The sequence below is a fragment of the Manis javanica genome, chromosome 16 (genome assembly GCF_040802235.1).
Source record: "Manis javanica isolate MJ-LG chromosome 16, MJ_LKY, whole genome shotgun sequence".
Taxonomy (NCBI): Eukaryota; Metazoa; Chordata; class Mammalia; order Pholidota; family Manidae; genus Manis; species Manis javanica.
In genome coordinates, this window is record NC_133171.1 from 16,638,683 (window position 1) to 16,660,347 (window position 21,665).

Below are 21,665 nucleotides of genomic sequence, written 5' to 3' on the forward strand. Positions count from 1 at the left end.
TCCCCACCAACAAAGAGATGGGATGGACGGATAATGAAAGAAAATGTTAGTCATAGTCTTTTGAAGTGCAGTATTATGGAAAAAGACACAACCTCAGGCCAACTGCCCAAAGCCGGGATTCTGACTCCTTCATTTACCTCCCTTCCTTCATCACTTCCAGGTCCTCGTTTATAAAATGGGGAAATGAATATCCACCTCCTGTGAGTTTTGAATATTAAATGAGAGTACTTAGAATAAAACACCATACAAATGTTAGTTGAGTTCAAAATGTTGAAGAAATGGAGACTACAAATCAAATTAGTCATATGTCACTACTGCCCCTTCTATTGTAAGAGTTTTACTATTTCAGCTTTAGAGGTTTCCTTCTAAATACAAGATATTTTACCCTGCAGCTCAGTTTTGCAAAATTAAAAGAGATCCGGAAATGGGCAGTGGTGATGGTAGATGATGATGTAAACGTCCTTCATGTTGCTGAACCTCACACTAAAAATGGTTAAGATGTTAAATTTTATGTGGTGTGCATGTTACCACAATTTTGAAAAATTACTTAAAAAGTCACCATGATCCAATCCCCTGGGAGCAGAAAAGATAACCTCTTCCTTTGATTTTTAACTTGGTCAGGAAGAAGCCAAGTGCAGGGGCTGAGGATACTAGATACACTGTAAATAACGTAGGAGCGTATCCAGAGGTATGTGCAAATTCTAGGACCTCAGCCAAATTTCAGAAAGGGCTTCTTTTCTTTTTTTTCTCCTTTTGTTAATTGCAAGCAAAACAAATTTCAAAATAAAGGTACCCACATGTTGGTTGCCAAGCCCTCAAACTCCAACATTTCAAACTTTAAGGGATAGGAAGAGTACTTGTGCCTAATTAAGTACTAATAAGTAGAAACCCTTGAAATGATGCAGTGGCTTACTTTTCTAAGTACTCAGGGAACCCCCAGCATAAGCTGCAGCCAGTGTATTAAACAGAAGAAGACACGGAAGAAGAGAACAAAGATCCACATCGTAGAGAGGCAGTGGGTGGCCCTGATCTCAGGCCACTTGGTGATAAACTGTATGAATCTAGATGGTTTCAAGTCCAGACAAATAAGCAGGGGCGGTGGAAGGGAGGCAGGCTTAGGCATCACTCTCAGAGGGAAAACCCCAGTGTCCAGTTCCGATACACCCAGCTGGTACCTGGGGGACATGCCGGTCACCAAAGCATCCCGGGCCGCTCCTGGCGCCCCTGCGATGCTGGGCAGGACCAAGGGACGTCCAGGTCCGCTGTGGGTTCCAGCTCTCTGGGATTGTTCACTCCATCCTAGCTTTCATCCAGGAGGCCTCCTGACACAGCAGTGACCCACCCACGCCAGAATGAGTGAATGTCTGTGACCCTCAGGGTCAGTGAATGTCTGTGACCCTCGGACCCTGACCCCGATGGATGGCCTGAGGAGACAGGGCCTTGGGAGGTGAGTGGGTTGCCAGAGTGAGTCCCTCGTGAACGGGATTAGTGCCCTTATGTGGGACCCCAGAGAGCACCCTCGTCACGTCCACCACGTGAGGACACAGCAGGAAGACAGCCTTCTGTGAACCAGGAGGCGGGTCCTCGCTAGACACCAAATCTATTGGTGCCTGGAGATGGGATTTCTCAGCCTCCAGAACTCCTAAGAAATAAACCTCTGTTGTCTGAGCCACCCAGTCAGTGGTATTTTGTTATTGCAACCTCAGACACCATCCCTCAATGCATTCGAAGAACAGATATAACAGGAAAAACACCCACCCAGGAGAGGGAGGATGCCGGGGAGATGGCGGAGGGGCGCCAAGGTGGTCAGGGCTGGGCACGGACGCTCAAACAGCACGCGGAAAAGCACTCTGCAACGAACGCAGAGCAAGGTCCCGCTGGCGAGGCGCTGCCTCGGCCACCAGAGGCGACTCACCAGCCACAGAACCCGAGTAAGACTTTCCGCTTCACCCCGAAAACGCTGCACCTGTCTCCTCCTCGGAGCACAGATCACAACGGCCCTGATTCTGAGTCATCAGGCCTGGGAGACTGGGAATTTACTGCAGGTCTGATTAACAAAATGGTTTATCATAAAATAACATTTCTTTACATGTTCTGTGTTTTAGACTAAGGTGTTCATAATGCTAGAAAATAATTTTATTTTAATCCAGTTCAAAAAAGGACATTTCATAATACTAAAGAGGGCTATCAAATCCTTTACGATGAAATAACTGAAACACTTAAAAGTTGTTAACCTGAAAGTTTCTTTCATCTTAAACTACATTGTGCACCTCCTAATTCTGTATTTCCTTTATGTTAAATTTCAAACTCTTAAAGGCAGTAGGAAACCACGATTTTAAATTGGTTGGAATTCCCTATCAATGTCTAAATTTATCACAAATTGTAAATCTGTGAAATCATCCTTTATACAAGTTTCAAAATTTCAGGTAAAATGATATAACAGTAAAGTGTCCAACACGTTTCACTCCCGGCTTCCAGTAAAATACCCACGAAAACGTATCGATAGAGGGGAAATCTTACCATGGGGAACAAAGGCGGGAAGCCACCATGCTCATAATCTGGAGAAATCTTCTACCTCCCACTGATTGTGGCAAGATTCAGAAATGCCATTTCACAATCCGCCTCCTGGGTTACAGGGTGGGAAATGAAGTGAGAGCTTTTCACTAACCTTCATTGATGGCACCTGAGCAAGAAACGACATTATCCAGAGAAAATGGACAGCTTGTCAGGTCGCTGGCCCAAATTCGCATCCCTCAGGTTTCCTTCTTCCACGCCTAATAATACCATTAAGAAATATCCAGCAGATCGTTCTCAAAGCCCAAGAACACACCTCTTACAAGGAGAACCGCACAAGACAGAAAAGCAGTAGACAGAGGCAAAGAGCCATCTTATTTCAGACTAAAGCCTTATTTTGGGTGTTGGATGGCAGAGAAAAGATGAGTTGGTAAAAAGCCTTCTTTGAACATTGTTTTTATCTTCGTAGGCCTCAAGACGATTTTGCCTCCGTCCCCAATTTTCACCACTGCAATCCCATCACAAATGACCTTATGCCATGCTGAGTAGCTCTAAACCCGGAGCAGAATGCACATGTGTGCACTGCCCTTAGAAGAGGGAGTGAGTCCCATGCACAGAAAGCGAAACAGTGCGTAGTCCATGTACTGCCGGACGTCATAAGCTGAGCTCATTACAATGCAAATCAAGCTGCTGTGCAATTTCAGAAAAGAAAGAGGGGCTTTGCCAGAGTCCAGAGGAACTGTGAGAGAACTGGGACTCTTAACATCAAGCCAGGAGAGATGCCCAAGTTCCAACTGTGAAAGGAGACACAGTGGCATGTCTGGGGCAGGACATGGCAGGACACGGGCAACCTTCTGCTGCCCTCCTAATTGCACTGGACTCTGAGTCCTAGGGCAGGTGCCTCCAAGAAGTCTCCTTGCAAACACGGCTGGGAGAAGGAGGTGTGCGTGGTTGTAGGAGCTCAGACCTGGCTCAGTCTTGACTTTAAGGTACCACAATCCTGATGGGAGCATATTTCAAACTGCAGCAAGGTGGAAACTGGATACCCCTCCACAGAGGCCTCTCTCTCTGCCCTGCGAAGACCAGCCTACTGGCAGTTCAATTACACAAAGGTCTCTTCTGAAATGAAGGTGATACAAGGCTGTGCCTGTATCTGTGAAATTATCCTTTATACAAGTTTCAAAATTTCCCGGCTTCCTGTAAAATACCCACTAGGCTGAACTACATCTCTGGAGTCGTGCTCTGAAGCAATGCCTCTCGTCCAAGAAAGGACCGGGACCACACAGCTCCCCCCAGCTACTCCATGGAGATGTCTGTGCTTGAGAAGTTATTTGCACAAGATCAGAAGCAGAGCCCCAGATTCTGGACAGAAGATGTGAAAGCCCCATTTTTGTGTCCTGACGGAGGAAGGGCTTTACATGAAGCCCTATTTTGATGACTATGGGGATGTTCTACCTAACAGGCTTGAAGGAGACTGCTGAAGGGGTTCTGAATCTTCTGGGAGATGCCAGACCCCAGTCTGAGATGGCTGGGGATGCGCCCCCCCAGGGAAGGCATACACCCAGAGATTCACGCACAGAGCTTCAGGGCATTCATGACTGTTCACAGCCTGTCCACTGGAGGCTGCAGGCACAGGGACCCTGCGCTGCGCAGCGTCTGGCCAGGGCTCCAGGCTGGGCTGACAGCGCTCTGGGGTGCTGTGACATTTTCTGCGATGGAAATGAGTATTCTTCCCATCAGTCACCCTGGAAAGAGACAGATCCTGAGAAGGAAAATAAAGGAAGAAAAGCCTCAGACTTGAGAAAGAAATTTTTTCTCCTCTGATTCTAGTGGGACCTTGGCCTGGACTGTCAGGCGTCTAGATTCATGTACAGATGCCCCTGAGTGTGGGGAAGGCTAACCGCCACCCATGGAAGGCAGCTGGCACGTGGGGGCACAGTGACCTGACATAGAAGCTGCAGATGACCTGGGCCCATGGACCCCCTGAATAACCACATCTCACAGCTAGTTATAAACAGTTCTCTATCATTCTCTCCTGTTTCTCTAAACTTTAATAAAGTCATATTGAATGTTATCGCCCCAATTTAGAAATCTTTGAGTAACCACAGCAAGGACCTGTGTCCAAGCTGGACGGGAGTGATAAAGAGGGCAGTAGCCCCGCTGTGAAGCCAGCACAGGGGTGGCGGCTGTAAACCACCAGACCAGGAGCAGCGATCATGCCGACGTGCAAAGGCAGGTGATGGCAGACATTCATAAGTCAGCCAGGCAGACACAGAAGCCCCTGCATTCCGACATCCTCCCTCAGGAGAACGGAGGAGAAACAGCACGAGGGAGGAGGCCGAGGGCCTTCCGCTCCAGGGCAGGGAGGCGGATGAGCCAGTCTCAGGCCCACCTGTGAAAGTGACCCCACCTTACATCACAGGGGGCCATTGGAATCCTGGACTTTGTGGGGGGAGAAGACACAGACCTAATCAAAGAACAATAGAAAACATAAATAAAATTAGAAGTGACTGTGTTTAAAATGTTGATTATCTAATATATAATTCTATGCAAAATGGTATTGGTTTTATTTCCAGATTTGTTGGGATATAATGAACACATAACATTATGTAAATTAAAGGTATACAACATAACGATTTGATACACATACATATCGTAAAATGACTCACAGTGAGATTTTAAAATCGGAATGAATCTGATGGTTGTATAGATTTCAATTCTCAAAAGCAAAACAATAACATAGAAGAAATTAAGAAATGTACAAAGGAATTTGCACCAATGAAAGGCGAAGTGCAGATTTGGTTTTATTGGCCAATCATTTTAAATTTCAAGAACCCGTAATTTCCATGCTATATAAACTGCTGCAGAACATTAAAAAGTAAGGAAGTCTCTAAGAAAAAGACACACATAATTTATACCTGTATCTAGAAAACAGCGGAAAGTGAAACTAGAAATATGAAGGGTAAGACTGTGCCTTTGTTGATCTGAATTGCCTCGTACCACCACTATAGCTTAAATGGAGATTATGGGATTGAATTTAAAAAAAAGAAAACACCCTACTCTCTAAACATCTGGCCCCAACACCTACATTTCTTAACCTTTCATGAATCTACCTCATTCTGTTATCAGACCTGAGATATACAGAGAGTGACTGAGCCATAACCAGGCTTTATACACAGTAGCTATCTATATACATATTTCTACTACACTCTGTTCTTTCACTTTATGTGAGTCTCATGCATTTATTTGGTCCCCAAGTCTTTGATAAAATGCTTTGCCATTCCATATTTTAAACGTAAACTACTGCATCATGTATTGATTTTATTTCAGATTCAGCGCCTCCAATGCCTTCAGAATAGTAAAGCCTGTATTACACATCATCCTCTTAAAGATCATTTTCTTGGAGAGGAAAAACTAGACCAAAGCATGATGGATTTTCTTCTTTTGATGGATATGGGGAAACTCACCCGTACGAGAACTGCTGTGACAGACCTACACAGTGGACGCACCAGCCAGGGAAAGATGTACTAATGGGACTGCATACCTTTTGCCACATTGTGCGTAAAACAAGGTTTGGATTGGCCGAGACTAGGCTGAAAAAAACAAACCTGTGACTAACAACCTGATTTCTGCTTCTTGTTAGTGGCTTAAGCTTTACTTCCTGTAAATATCGTAAGTTCCATACAAGTTCTAAAAAGAAAGAATTACAGAACTTAGAGCTAAAAAGAATCTTCAGCCTATCACCTTACTTTACAGATTCAAAAACTGAGGACCAGGAGACTCCCTGGTTTTATTTTGCCTACTGAGTGTATCAGGGACATCAGACTCATCGCCTAGTGGCTGTGAAAAGGCCCAGCTCTGTCCACTGCCTCCACGCTGTCTGCATCAGGCCCAAAGGAGGAGCTCCTTGGAGAGGGATCCACAAATCATGCAGCTGCAAAGTACAGCAACACACACCCCACAGGAGAGAAATACACCCCAGTTTCACGCAGTTAATAATTTAGGGCTTTAATTCAGAAAGATTTTAGATCCAAGCCCTCAAAGAAATCTTCATGGTTTCTGACAAAGCTGACACTGTGGTATAAATTATTTATCCACTCTCACCAGCACCACATCGACAGGCATTACAAGCAGAGAGGAACAGAACCAAAAGGGGAGGGCGTGGGCTGACCCCAAACTTTCCCCGTAACATGTGGGAAGGCCATCAGGCTGATCCCTACACACCTGTTCTTAGTCCCAAGCGACTGTCCCCTGGCCTCACAGAAAAACACCTGCCCTTCTCAGGCAGGCCTCCGCTTGCTCCAAAAACAAACGTTATTACCCAACACGTTAAAAGGGAATGCACGTGTGGCCTTACTTTTTACATTCTCAACTCTGGATATTATGCGACAGAAAACTTCAGTGTCTTACCAATTATTAGATGAAGCAAGAAAATTATTTTGAAGCGCACAGAGCTTTGTCACACAAAGCCAGTTGAAAGAAATGCTGTGCAAATATATCAGAATTCCAGAGCCTTGTTTAATTTGCCTTCATTATTAGTAAGATTGACAACGAATCTGAAGAAAAATGAATTGAAAAGCAGCAAAGGGGAAACAGTTTATTCAAAAATGATATACTGGGTTTCACAGGAATACTTAAGTATGTGGTGTTAACATATCTCCCCAAGATAAACAATATACATTTATCTAGGAATCATAGTGAATTACTCTATTTAAAAATATGTGCATTAGTGCATACTCATGTACACACATGCACACATCAAAAGGACTGGGTAGAAGTTTCTAGAATGTAAACTACAGTTGTTCTACACAATGAAAAGGGAGTTTCTTCGACCTCAAGCAGAACCCACGTGCTGCTGGTTCTCATCCTGACACCCCTGTGCATCCTCTGCCCCTGGCCTCTGCCTGTCCCACCGAGTCAGCTTCGTGAGCTCAGTCAGGGCCAGGCACCTCTCTGCCTGCTGTCCTTTCCAGTCTTCCAGTGCATGCCTTGCTGGTGCTAGAATATAATCCAGGGTGAGGGGCTTCTCTGCATTCAAACTGCTTGAGTAGTACAACAGGAATGGGTGTGTCAGGGGGGTGTCAGGCAGAGAAACAGGCAGAGGAAAGAGAGGGAGGCGAGGGAAGGCCACAGCAGGAGAGGACAGAGGGCAAGGTGCTCAAGCACGCAGAAGACGGCAAGAAGGAAGGGGGCGGAGGAGGGGGACACCTCGGGGCAGGACTGGGTGCTCAGCTGGAGGCCACCTCTTGGCAGAGGGTGCACAAGCAGGGGGAAGGGGCCCACGCCAGGCCGCGGCGGACACAACCCCTAACTGACACCAGCCTCCCCTTGGGTGGGGGTAGGGGGACGCACAGCACCAAACAGCCCAACAGCCTGCCGGGCCCTGGCCTGCTCCGAAAGGCCGCACACCTATTAGCTCCTCTAACGCTACAGGAGCCCGGGAGGGGGGGTGCTGGGATTCTGCTCATTTTATAGACACGGAGGCCCTGCAGCTCCCGGAGGCAGTGGCGCTGGAGGGAGGGAGGGAGGGCGAAGTGGGAGGTCCGTAGGCTGGCCCTGACCTTCCCACTGACATCAGTTCAGTCCCCGCTTTGGGGCAAAACTTCCACCTAGAGAGTTTTCCTTGTGAAGAAGAGCATTTTCACAGGAAATAAACGCTGCTCCACATTTTAGCTAGCACCCCACAGAGCCATACCTCCCTGGATAATGCATTACCCGGGCCCTAGAGCTGAGTTTTGGCCCTTCCTCCCCATGGGGCTCACTAGCCCGGAGTCACCTCAGCGGGCACCGGCCCCAAACAGAGGCGGTGTTGGGGAGGCTCAGCACCCCATACCTGGCTGCCCACCAACCCCCCCAGGCCCAGACCCTTGCGGAGGAAGTGGCCCAAGGTGGGCTTCCCCACTGGTGTCCCCAGGCTAGATAGAGCCTCCGTTTGATCTCAAATGAGCACAATCCCCCCAGGCCAGGCAATCTTAAACCAGACTCTTCCTCCAGCTGAGAAGTATTTCCCCTAAGAAATGTCCATTTATCCCCAAGAAAGGTTCCCACACAACTTTCAAACACAGGCTGTTCTTTTTTTCTTAATTTGAAATGCATTGGTAAAAGGCAAAAACATCCTCCTTTCACCAAAAAAGTGAAAAATGCTAAGCACACAGAAACACGGGCAACCGCCCTCTATATTTCTTTCATTTGCCTTAAGATCGATTTGTGACCTCAAGTCCAGTCATTGCATGAAGCCTGTCTTCCCAACATTTAGGTGAAGAAGGACAACACTGAAAAGTCTGGGGGATTTTTATTGATAGTCAAACACAACCTCTCCTAATATTCAAATAGAAAAAGACTTTGCTTCTTAAATGCCCTGATATCCTTTCAAACATAAAGCTTAAAAGAGGCATTAGAGAAGAGAAGAGTCACCGCCCAGGGCTCTGGGAGCTGCTCTGCCCCACGCGGGTGGGAAACCTCGGCCCCAGTTCCAGGGCTGCATCTCTACAGTGGGGACACGGGCTGGCGACCCGGCGTGAGGATGCGGGCAGGTAGGGCTGCCCGTCCACTGAGACACCGCTCCATCCGGAAGGCCGCCTCGCTGGGAGAACTCGAGCCCCACTGCTTCTTCCAGACCGATTCCTCCAGCCGTCGCTGTTCCAAAATGAAAACGGAATAGGTTGCAAACGCTGCAATGTGTTTAAGATGTAATAATGGAAAACGAGGCGTTATTGATCAGACAGGGAGAAGTGACCACAATGGTGTCATCAAGTCAGAGAGAAAGAAAATTAACTGATGATTTCTTCAGGAGTGAGATCTGGCTGCCACCCGCCACACACAGCGGACTTCCAAAGGCGGCCCCAGGACGGAACCAGCTACGCAGTAAATACGCGAGGCGGTCCTGCGAGAACGGTCCACATCCTTCCCATCACGAATTCCACATTCAGCGAAAGACCAACAATAATACATTCAACCGTGTCTTGTAATTACGTGGTTTCCTTTTTACTTCCAATGAAGCAATCAAGGTGTACAATGAAGCCACAATTGTTTAAATGCTTAAATAAAACCATGTATTCTCAAACAAGAAGACTAATACTAAACGCAGCATGCCAGCCCTCAAGGGAAGGTGCTCAAGTATTACTAAACCACCTCTGCTTTTTGAGTTTGCTCCCAAAAGGCAGGGATGAAGGCTTTAGAAAAGGTACCTGAAGAGTAGCACAAACAGGGGACACTGTCTCAATAAGCATGTTCTGCTAGTGATCCTTGTCATTTTAGTAGTTTGTCGAAACATGAGATTTACCCAGCTTTTAGCTGCACATTGCATTAGAGAAATGCAGCACCTTGAGATAATATCAAGCTTTGAATTTTTAGGAAAACCAATGCCTAACCAAGGATCATTCCTGAAAATTATCTCGTTTCTTTTTAATGATTTAGAGCAAATTGAAATGTAAATGTTTTCCCTGGAATAAAACAAGTATCCTTTCTTGACACTAGGCTAATACGTTTGCATCTATAAAAAATGACTGATCGTTGACCCGAGACTCAAGAAAATGAAGACTTTTTTCCAAGCAAACCCTACTGGAAGAGAGAACATGGTGGCCCAGGCGAGTGTGAGGGAGAGGACAGGAAATGGTAGTAGGGAGGGACTTGGCTGCAGAGGGTTTTTAAATGTCACTCTTTCAGCTCTTTCCCCAGGTAGAGCCTGGCATGATCAATTCTATCAGCATCTGAACGCAGTATCGGGAAAATAGTAGCAGGTGTGGAGCAAAGAGCAATGTAGAGTCAAAGCGACCTTGGGCTGACCTTGACTCTAGCTGTGGGCACTTGGAAAGGCTCTGCAACCCTCAGAGGTGGAGTTTCTGCTGTAAAATTTTCTCACAGGGTCATTCTGAGCAGTCAGTGGGATACATGCCTTGCACAGAGACTGGAAAAATAAAAAACCACATTCATAAATTCAGTGTCTCCTCATACACTAACTTCCCTGGGAGAAGAGGAAGTTAATTTTGTGAGCCCTTGAAAGGGTGCGGGCTGCCTGATTCAGACCCACCAGCCCCAAACGCCCGCAAGTGGCTCACACATAATTGGGAGTTGATCGATTTGCTGTACTGTGAATAAATGCTTTCCAGATGCCCTGTGCCCAATTTTCCCAGAATGTGGTCGGATCTCTACTGTCGAGCAAATTTTTTTAAAGTTGAACGCCTGGAGAGGTGAGCCAGAGGGTGACAAAGGTGCCCCCGTGGCAGTGTCTGCATTTGTCTTCCTGGAGGGGCGGTTCCACTCTCTGTCCTGCCTCCAGGCTGGAAATATTTCCTAGGCCACCATCCGCGGTTATACCAATGCGCGGGCGTGAAATGCATTGGAGAAAGAGATCGAGTTAACTGATGCCAAGATCAACACGGGCAAATTTAGTGTGCAAAATTACAGGCTACGGTATTTTTAAAATACAGAAGAGTTTCTGGTGCCAATGGGCCATTTTAGCCTAGGAGGGCGTGACTGACCAGAAGCACTTTTCTATCTTTGTCTGACCTAGACGTGGGCAGCACCGCCCTTCCCTTCACCTGGCCAGAATCTCTTCAGAGCAGCTTAAGAACAGAAAGAAACATTTAAGCACAAAAAGAAAATCCTAACTATGGAAACTGACTCCATAGGCTTCCAATAAGACAGATGCTGTCCTGGTGGCGAGCGGCACGGTGGGAGGACTGCAGCCACGAAGTGTGGGGCTGCAGACAGTGCAGAAGTTCAACGCTCCTTCGGGAAACACACACAGCGAGAAATGCCAACAGACGGCCGCTGGGCATTCACTCGGCAGCCCTTACTCTCCACCAGAGACGGTCTGGGTAATGGGACGCTGGGACACACACAGCCGACATCTGCTTGCCTCCCGGCCTCATCCCCCCGCCCCAGGCCCTTCCAACAACGACGTCTTATCCTTGAACGGACCCCATCGCCCACAAATCTGGCCTCCTTATGTTCGGCTCTGGAATGTGCACTTTGCCAAAGAACAAAAGACTCCTTCTGTTCCCTGAAATACAGCCTGGAAGTCCGCGAACAGCAGCCCACTTGGGGGCTTTGCGTGGAACTACACATGGCCTCCCCGGGCAGCGCCATGCTGATGGGGGCGCGCCCCCCCCAGAGGGTCCGGCCGCCTTTCCAGCCCAGGGAGCCCCTTCAGCGCCAAAGCTTGGCCCTCCCTGCTCTCTTTTTAACCTCTGCCCTCCTTTCCCTTGTGCCAATTGACAAGAATGTCTTCTTTGTATCGTCCGTAATTCCCGGGCTCTTTTCTGTGGGAACGTAGATGACCAAAGACTTGAAGACCTTGGCCTGGAGAAGGGGTGGTCCTTTCATTTCCTTCGCTCGTTCAACAAGCATCCGAGTGTCTGCCTCATTCACGTGGCCCAGCCGTGGCTGTGCCTCCACGGAGGGCGCTTCACACACGGCGCAGAGGCAGACGGGACACAGTCCGCGTTCTTACAAAGTTCGTGACATGGTTGGAGGGATGCGCACCCTGGCCCCGCCTCGTGCCCCGAGGTAGCTTGCCCACACCGCCTTCTTAGGCGTGGATCACACTCTCTTAGACCCAGAAGAAGGGACAAATGCGCATTGCGCTCCACCACCGTCAGCTCTGGATCCCGGGGCTCCTGTGCTGGGTTAAGTCCGTAAACCACGGACATGCTTCCTGCCGAGGGGCCCCCAGGCCTGCTCTCCAGGGCAAGGCACCTTCCTCCGGAGCGCACCACGCGTGTGAACGTGCCTGCCCACCACAGCCACGCCCAATTGGCAGTGCCTAGGCCGATTCCTGCAGCTCACTGATTGCGTCCCGAGGCACATGGCATTTCTACAAGGCTTCCCCGCCCTCTGTAAGGCGGCCAGTGGCTACAGAGCAGACATCTGCAGAGGGGAGAGAAGGGCACGGCGAGCCTGTAAGAGAGCAGCCTGCAGGAGCACCCGAACTCCAGCCACGCAGCAGGCCCAGCAGGAGAGGCTGCGGCCCAGGACCCAAAGGGTGACTCGGGTCAACAGGAAACCCCGCCCGGAGAATAAAAGGCCTCAAGCGGCGACCAGCGCCCACACATTCCTCTTTCAGTCTGTTCTATTCCTTCTGGCCAAAGGGGTTACATCTCCTAAAAGGCCTTTGCTGGAACGGAGCTGCTGCTGTTTTTAGCCAGCAGATGTAACACAAAAAATCATGTGGGTTAGCACAGAGAGCAATAAAAAGAAATAATCCCCAGGCTGACATCACATGCCTAAGTTTATGGTATATAAGTACACACAAACAGGGTCCCCTGTTTCTTGGGATAGGGATCCCAATAAACTGGAAAATACAAATGCAGCAGATGTACTACACCCTATTGCCATAAAATGAAAATTTTCTCACCCAAATTACAAATATGCAGTCCTTAAAAATCAATTGCCAAAGTACAGCAATGCCAATACCAAAGAAAATCATTAGTATATAACATCCACACGTTACACACAAGTTTGGTCCCTAGCTCTACAAATACATCCCTTACTCCCGGTCCCAAATATGCCAGAGAATGTATGTCAAGTCTCCACACTTAACTTCACTACCCTCAATTTCATAGCACACATAATAAATAGAATTTAAATATTGAAAGAAACAGCTTATTCTAGAATTGCCTGTGTGGTATTATCGTAAATATGACTTTGCCAAAACCCAGAATGAGCTGGTAGGGGTCTTGAGTGGCATCGGTGGGGTGTCTTATGTCCCACATAATCCCACACCTTGCCAGGGTAAACTTCAGGTGAGGAGGTTCGGGTGTCTGCAGCCGTTTTAATGTTGCCTGTGATACCACTGCAGGTAACAGGTAACAGGTGACTCCCCTGTAACATTCTGGCTCACGGGTGGCTGCGATTTTACACACCCTAAGCCAGTTTCACTCCCTCTCCCACTCTCACTTTGGCGAGAACTACCCACGTATCCGTCTTTCATTACAAAATAATGCCCTGCTTTCAGACTCTCGCTCTATTTTGGTACATCCTTCCCAAGGGAAATGCCTGCCACTAAAAAACACTTGTTCTACTGAGTCAGAATTTTAGACTCATTTTGATGCTCACTGTTGACACAATAGCTCCTTCAGACACACAACAATATGCCATAAAAGACCCCTACTTGGATGGGTGACAAAAGTGTTTGGCAAATGCTGTCTTCTCAATGCAGTGGCTGTCAGAGACATATATTAATACCATCCTACTTAAAGAGTATTTCTTCTCCAAAGCACAGAGCATTTAAATAGAAAATGACTTCATGAGCTATTTCCACAAGTCCACTTGCTTGTGAGAACAGGGCTGTCAGCTATGCAGTGGTAGGAATGGAGAGCCAAAGATGGAGGTTTGTGGTCCTGAGCACCCCACCGGGAGCACATTCCCTGCCCAGCTGGACTCTGGCATGGATCCCCCAGATCAATAATTTTCCACTCTTTCCCATAATCAATCAGCTTATCAGAGCTGAACTTCAGTGAACACCTTTCCTGTATCAGTAGAAAGGAAACAGCCCATGTGAAAATGCTACCCAGTTCAAAATACGGAAGTCGTGTCATTCTTTCAAAATAAACCTTAAAATAAAATCCTGTTCTCCCCCTCAGAAGTGTTAAAAGTAGCATCTAACATGGAAGGGTGATATCTCCTTTGGGGTGAGGTCATGCTTTATTCTTAGGCATGCCTGATAGACTTACGACACAAAACCAATATTCTGAGCAATTAAAATGCCAAACTGAGCCTACACCAGGTAAACGGAAAGAGGGGGAAATGGAACATATTTCCAAATTTCACTTCTGTAACATTTAACTCACAAATTCCGAGCCTGAAATATTTTAAAGGCCTATTTCTTTACTTAGAAATACAGATCGAGAAACAGCCTTACAGGAAACAAAGTCCAGAAATGTTAAGTGATTTGCTTATGTTAGAAACAGGAAAACACAACCAAAATGGAGTCACTTACGCTAACAAGCCCCAGGGCATCAAACCAAGACTTAACTGTGGTTCTGGCACTCCCAGAAATGGCACCTTAAGCCAGTCAGCCAGAAATCGCCTGGCCAGCACTGATTAGGCACAGACCCCTGTCACCCCACAAAGGGCAGTGACCTTGCGATAACCAATCTCCTTTTCCCCATGCAACTTTTTGTTCCTGTTCCCAGCTGCTTTAAAAGCCCTTCATCCTGTACAGCTCCTCAGAGCTCCATTCAATCTGCTGCGTAGGATGTTAACCAGTTAGAATCAATTCAGCTTAAACAAACTCTTAAAAGTTTTAATGTGCCTCCATTTATCTTTTAACACCTAAGATCACAGAGCCAGGTGATAACAAAGCAGAGACCAGAGTTTAATGTTTCCATATACCTGATTCAGGCATCTCTGTGTCAAATGATCCTGCTTTCTCTCCTGAAAAACAAAATGTAATGATAGATGGGCAGAATCACCCTAAAAAAAAAAAAACATAGAAAACTAAAGGTTGTATCGAGGCTGTTATGTATGCTTTGTGCCTCATAGTTAGCTGTGAAAGTAAACCAAAAACTGGTAGAGAAATTATATCTCAATAACATGGTTACATTTTCTGGTCCCAAGCACAGTAACATCACCAAGTATAAAACATCTAGGAATTAACAAGATGAAGAGCCTATACAAAAACTTTATCTGAAAACATGAAAGAATGTCTTTAAAGGGTGACCCACCATCCATTACCAGATGAGAAAAAAGAATGGTGTAAAATATCAAATCTCTCCCAAATAGATCTAACATGTCATCCCATTCAAAATCACAAGATAATTCTTTTTGGACCTTAACAAAAGTAAGAAAGCCATGTGGTAGATTAAAAGGGGTCAAAGGCCAAGACATTTCTTTTTAATGGCATAAAAGTTTTTTAAAAATAGAAAGCAGTGATACTCTCTTAAAACAATCTATGAAGTTGCAGGACTTAAAATTCTGCTATTCGGCACCGATTACATTGCATGCCACAAAGAGTGTGAAGACCCAAGTATAAAAAATCTTAATATATGAGAGGGATAGTAATTCAAGGGGAGAAGAACTGTTCAATTTGGGGGATAATTGGTTACTACTAGAAAAACTGTTAGATCCCTCTTCTAACCAATATAGAAAAATAAGGCCTATGTCAATTAGAGTCAAATGTAGAAGAAATGAAACAATCATGGTAAAAGGCAAATACAGCAATTTTGAAATGGAAAAGGAGCTTATAGTACAAAATGAGAATCCATGAACAAAGATTAATCTATCTGACTATATAAAATTTTAAAAATCTACTGCAGAAAATTCCATGCACTGAATTTAAAAGCATGCAGTAAAATTGTTACGGTATAACTAATAAAGTGATACTGTCCTTAATATGTAAAGAATATGTACAATCAATAATAAAGAAAATGCACAAATAGAAAAATGTATAAAGGACCTGTCTGGTAATTAAAAGATTAACATAGTAGTAAATAAGAAAAAATGCTCAAGGCTCAATGGTAATCAGAGAAATCAAGCTCAAATTAAAGCAATTTAATACTGTTTTTCATCAACAAACGGGCAAAAAAGAAATTACAGAAAATAATCAGAGTTGACAAGGGCATAGAAAAAACAAGCATTCTCATACAACAGCTTATGGGGATGTAAATCAGTGCCAGCATTTTGAAAAGCTGTGTAGCAACTGCTGTAAAAAAAATGCCCACTGACCTAGCTATTATTCAATTATTGGAATTTCCTCTAAGGAAATGATCAGGGTGTGCACAAAGATAAAGCTACAAGGCTATTATTCATTTTAGAGCATCATTTATACATACACAGTAAAAAAAAAAAATTTAAGCCTAAATATTCAACGAGAGGGAACTAATTAAATAAATTTTGCCATCAATGTCCGTATGATATAATACTAAATGGCCACTAAAACTTATTTATAAATGAATCCCTAAGGCCTTGGGAAAATGTTCACAATGGACTATTGGGAAAATAACCAGGGAACTTATCAAATCAAATAATTTTATGACTAAGATTATATTTAATATGCACAGATCCTCAGGAGACTGGATACCCAAAAATACTGACTTCTCTCTCCCAGGTGATGGTACAGTTGTGCTATTAATTGCCTTCTCTGGGCTTCTCCTAAATATCCAAATTTTCCATAATTAATATTAATTTTCCAAAAGGTTAATCATTCAAATGGGCACTTACATATACTAATGTATCATGACACTAAAACTAAAATATTTTAATTTAATTAATACATTAAACTGTAGACAGCTGATGAAATTTAAACTTGAACACACTAAGGATTTGGGTTCTGAAGAGGAAAGTGAAAACCTGTGAGATCTCTTTTTTCTCCCCCTAAAACTTCTCAAAATTTTTTATAATGGAAAATGTCCAGCATAAGCAAGAACGGAAGGACGAGTGGAATGAACTCCGCTGGCCCCACGCGCAGCTACGACCTCCCTCTCTTTCCGCCTTGGAGGGAAATCTCAGACATCATGTGGTCCCTCTCACAAATATTTCAGTGAGTATCTAAGATAGGGACTCTGGTGCTCTTCTTTAAACATCGTCAGAATAACATGCTTACACAAGAATAATTCATAATAACGCCTCGATATCACTAACTACCCATCCCGTGTTCGAATTACTCTGCTTCGTAATGTTTTGTTTTGTAGGCAGTGTTGTTCCAATTAGAATCCAAACAGGGTCTATCCATTTGTGTAAATCTTTTCATTGCAAAGGTTTTAATTTACAGGTACCCTCTCCATCTCTTTTCTGCCCTTTGCAATTTTTTGGTTGGAATAATCTGGGTTGTTTGTGCTTTAAAGTTTCCCAGGATCTGGATTTAACTCATCATCTCCGTGGTGACGTGGGTAGTATTTTCTACTATCCGTCACATTTCCTACAAATATGTTAGACCCAGGAGCTTGGTAAGATGCAGGTTTGATTTTCTGACAAGTCTGTCAAAGGGTGGTGTTAGAAGCAGCCAGGAATCACAATGTCTGCTTACCTGTCTTTTTCTAATGCTAACAGCTATTGATAATTATTGCCTAGATACCTAATTCACAAAGGACTACAGAACGGTGTACTATCATTCTTTTCATGTATCGGCCAGAACACTTCTCAGGGACACTTCTCTTCATGTGCTCATCAGTTGCTTTCAGATATAAATTATAGAGCAAAGTGAGGATAAATATTTTATCCTTTTTCTTTATTTACATTTGCAAAATAATGAGCTAGTTCCCAGCAGAGGACCCTGCTAGAATGCAAATCTGATCACAGCACTTCTCCACCCTCCCATGAAGCCTTTAAAAGGCAAACCATTGCTTTTACAAAAGAGCACGTTCCTTGAGGCCAGCTAGGCTATGAACAGTCTACCCACGGCCTGTCTCCCCAGCCTTATCTTTTCTGGGAATCTCTGTGGTCCAGCACACACATGTTCCCAGGCACCACAGAGCCTTTGCACAGGCCATTCCCGCAGCCTGGGTAATTTCTCGTCCGCCCACCTCCTCCTCTGGTTAAGTCCTGGTCGTCTTCCAGATCCAAGTGCCACTTTCATTAGGGAGCCTTCCCAGTCCCCAAATCTGTGTCGGGCTCATTTGTCACAAGCACTCATCTCAAACTGTAACAAAACCTTACTTGGTGTGGTTCCTTAATTACGCCTGCTCCCCATCCCCAGCTCCTAGCCTGCTAGAGCAGTGCACCTGCCCATCTTGGAGGCCCCGCTGGCCCAGCCTCAGAGCCTTGCTCTGTGCCAAGCACAGTACAGCCTCTCAGTAACAACGTGGAAAGAAAGAATGAGTGTGTGCTTGGCTTCCAGCGCCGCCTGGGTCCCTTCTCCGCCCAGGCATCATGATGGGGGTGGCAACCTGGATGGGGCGTCGTGTCCGGGGCCAGGAAATCGTAGCTGATCGCAATCTAATCTAGGAGGTGGACACGCAGACAATCCCAAGACTGTGTTTATGGTTCAGCCACCCCAGGGAGTCAGCACAGAGTGACAGCTAAGCACCTGGGCAGGTGGGACAACAGGACACATTTACATTAAAGCAGGACTCTCTGCGGGTACTGGCAGCAGTAGATTGCCTTTCTAACACAGCTGGGTCCAGCTGAATTAGGACCTGGGGACCAGAATGATTCTTCTAAGAAGACTTTTAGTTCAACTCATTAAGACAAGTTTCTCTCACTGCAACTCAAGGGGTTAGTGCTCACATGAGTTCCACGAGGCTGCAGACAGGATTTTCTGGCCATAAATACACAACACAGATGAAGATCCTGAGACAGATGGAGTTGCCAAAAGAGGTATTTTTTAAACTATTGCCTTCACAAAGCTACAGGAAAACATTTAATGGATTCTCTCAGTGATTCAGACCAAATATAATTGCTAAGCCTCTATTAGTGGCATAAAAAAATATCATAAATCATCAACACAAGCTACTGGGTATAACAAATCATTTCATTAGCACACATAGTCCTCTTGCAGAAATCTCACACCCCTGGAATTCAGAGTTAGAATCACAGAGCTATGATTAAATCGGGTCAAACAGTTCCATAATCTGTTTCTTCCACAATACTTAGGACCCTAAAGGGTGGGGTACCTCATGTATCTATGTCTCCTACTCTATCTCATGTCACACTAGCGACATAGAGTAAGAGCTCAGCAATGACACAATAAAAGAACAAGTGATTTCAGAAAGAAAAGCTTTAAATAATGCAGAAGAGATGATTGGTATAAATAGGGTGACCATAAATTATTGTCCAAAGTAGGACACTTCGGAGAGTGAATGGGAATGCTGCTACAAGCAAGATGTAGACTGCCCCACGCAAGCCAGCCCCTTCACCCCAGCAACCAGGAGCCAGAAGTTATCGACAGATCATCCGTTATTTATCTGCTTCAGACTTAGGAGTTTTGAGGAACGTGAGGAGGGATGGTTTGATGGCCACGATCACTTTAAACAGCTTCACAAATGAAGCTATTTGAATGATCAAAACTGAGGAAAGGATACTCAAACTCATTTGTCATCAGGGAAATTTAAAATGAAATCACAATGAGACTCCATTATTCAGCCAAGAGAATGGCTCAACTTGAAAACCTGGTGAGAGTATAACGGATTAGCACAGCTGTGCTAACGGCCAGAACCCTCACGCATTCCTGGAAGGGTGAATCGGCACCCAGCACTTTCAGACAATTGTTAAGTTGAAAAACAGTGTAATGAAAGCTTAATACACACCCTCTGGCCCAGCAACTCCCCCCAGCAGAAGAAACGCATACATACGTTCAACAAGTGACACGCAGGATGTACACAGCAGCCCTCTTCCCGACAGTCAGAAACTGGAAGGAACGCAAATGCCCACCAGCAGCGGGCTGGATAACCACGGGGCAGCCTGTTCAAATCACCGGAAACTGCTTGGCAATGAGAACAGAAACACAACTCACACATCCAGCAACCTGGCTGGGTCTCGCAAACACAATGTTCAGCAAAGATACAGAACAACAGAATCCATAGCATACGGTGCTATTAATATTTAGGGAAAACCGTATTAAACTTCTGTCTATGGTAAGGAAAGTCTTGACAGCAGTGACCTTTGGGAGGAACAGGAGATGAGGGGGGCAGAAGGGGAGAGATCAAGTCTTAATCTAAAGAGTTCACTTTGTGATAACTAAGGGGATCATATACTTCTTTATGGACCAATATTTAATAAAAATTTATGAAAAAAATATGCCCAAGGGATGCTATTCTTGTGCCTTCTTTTTCTCCATAAGATTCCTAACTCGGTAGACATTGAAAAAAATCAATCCATCGACACCAGGACTGTGTGTCGAGGCTCCTATGCCGGCATTCAGTGAGTCTGGTGACGGCCGTGCTCTCAGTGAGATCCAACCCGACATGCTCTCCTTCAAATGTGCTACTTTTCCTATTTTTACTCATTGTTTTATTCAATATCAGAGCAATAAAGACTACCAGAAAGTAAGAAATAATAAACCACTGGATTTGACCCATTTGTGAAGGCTATACTTGAACTTTGAAATTCACTGAGAAACTCTAATAGCAATTTCCAGATCATTAGCACAGACGAGCTGAAGAAAAACTTCAAAACATTTAAAATTCTGGCCTCTTATAGATGGAGAGAACAAAAGGAAATGAGAAAGGAAGTACAGAGTGTTAGTATTGGGGGTAAGTTCAGCCATTTGTTATCCCCCCAAATTTCTGTGTGTAGGTCCAAACTCCCAGCGCCTCAGAACATGATGTATTTGGAGACGGGGTCTTTAAAGGGGTAACAAAGGGCAAAAGGCCAAGAGGGTGGGCTCTCATCCAGTACGACTGGTGCCCTTATCAGAAGGGGAAGCTTGGGCACAGGCACCCTCAGAAAGTAAGTACACGTGAAGGGGCGGGAGAGGTGGCCATGATAAGCATGTAGGAAGGCATGGAACAGGCCGTTCCCTCACAGCCCTGGTCTGGGATTCAGCCTCCAGAACTGTGAGAAAATAAACTGCCGTCCACACCCCCGGTCGGTGGCACCTTGCACGGCCGACCTGCCCATTCACCGTGGAAAGTGACGTCAGCACACCTCCCACCCGGCTGCCGTTGCATCTTGCCCTGTGTGTGAGTCCGGAGCTGTGAGCTCGTCTGAGGCCGGAGCTGCCCCTACTTAATTATGGGCCCATTTATCAAGCCACGTCCTACAGGGATGTGCTCGGTCCTGCTTTGTTTTGTTTCTGTTTGAAGCCCTGCTTTATATTCCTCTCTCCAGACCCACTTCTGTTTCATCCTCTCTTCGCATCTCTGTGACCCAGGAGCCAAAGAGATGAAACGCTCCCTCCGGCTTCCAGCAGCAGCGGGTAGAGCACCTGCCATGTAGACGTGAAGATGCTTATTCCCAGAAGACAAAAGAAGGGAGGCTTACCTTCCCACTAAAAAGGAGACGAAAGAGGGGAAAAACACAAACAGAATAAAAATGGGTTGCCAAGTAGAGAGCTGCAGCGAGGAATATTAAAGCTCTAACGGGACCTTCCATGAACACCGTGACCTGCACAGTAGGGCAACGACCCGGGTCCCTCAGTGAGCACCCCTCGTCTTCTTGTTCTACGTTTACCACAGCGCAGGCAGTGAGTCTGCCCCCAAGATACACAGCGGGCTATGCCAGCATAGAATTAATGCAACGGCGCTGTAGCAGGCCTTCCAGAAATAATCTAC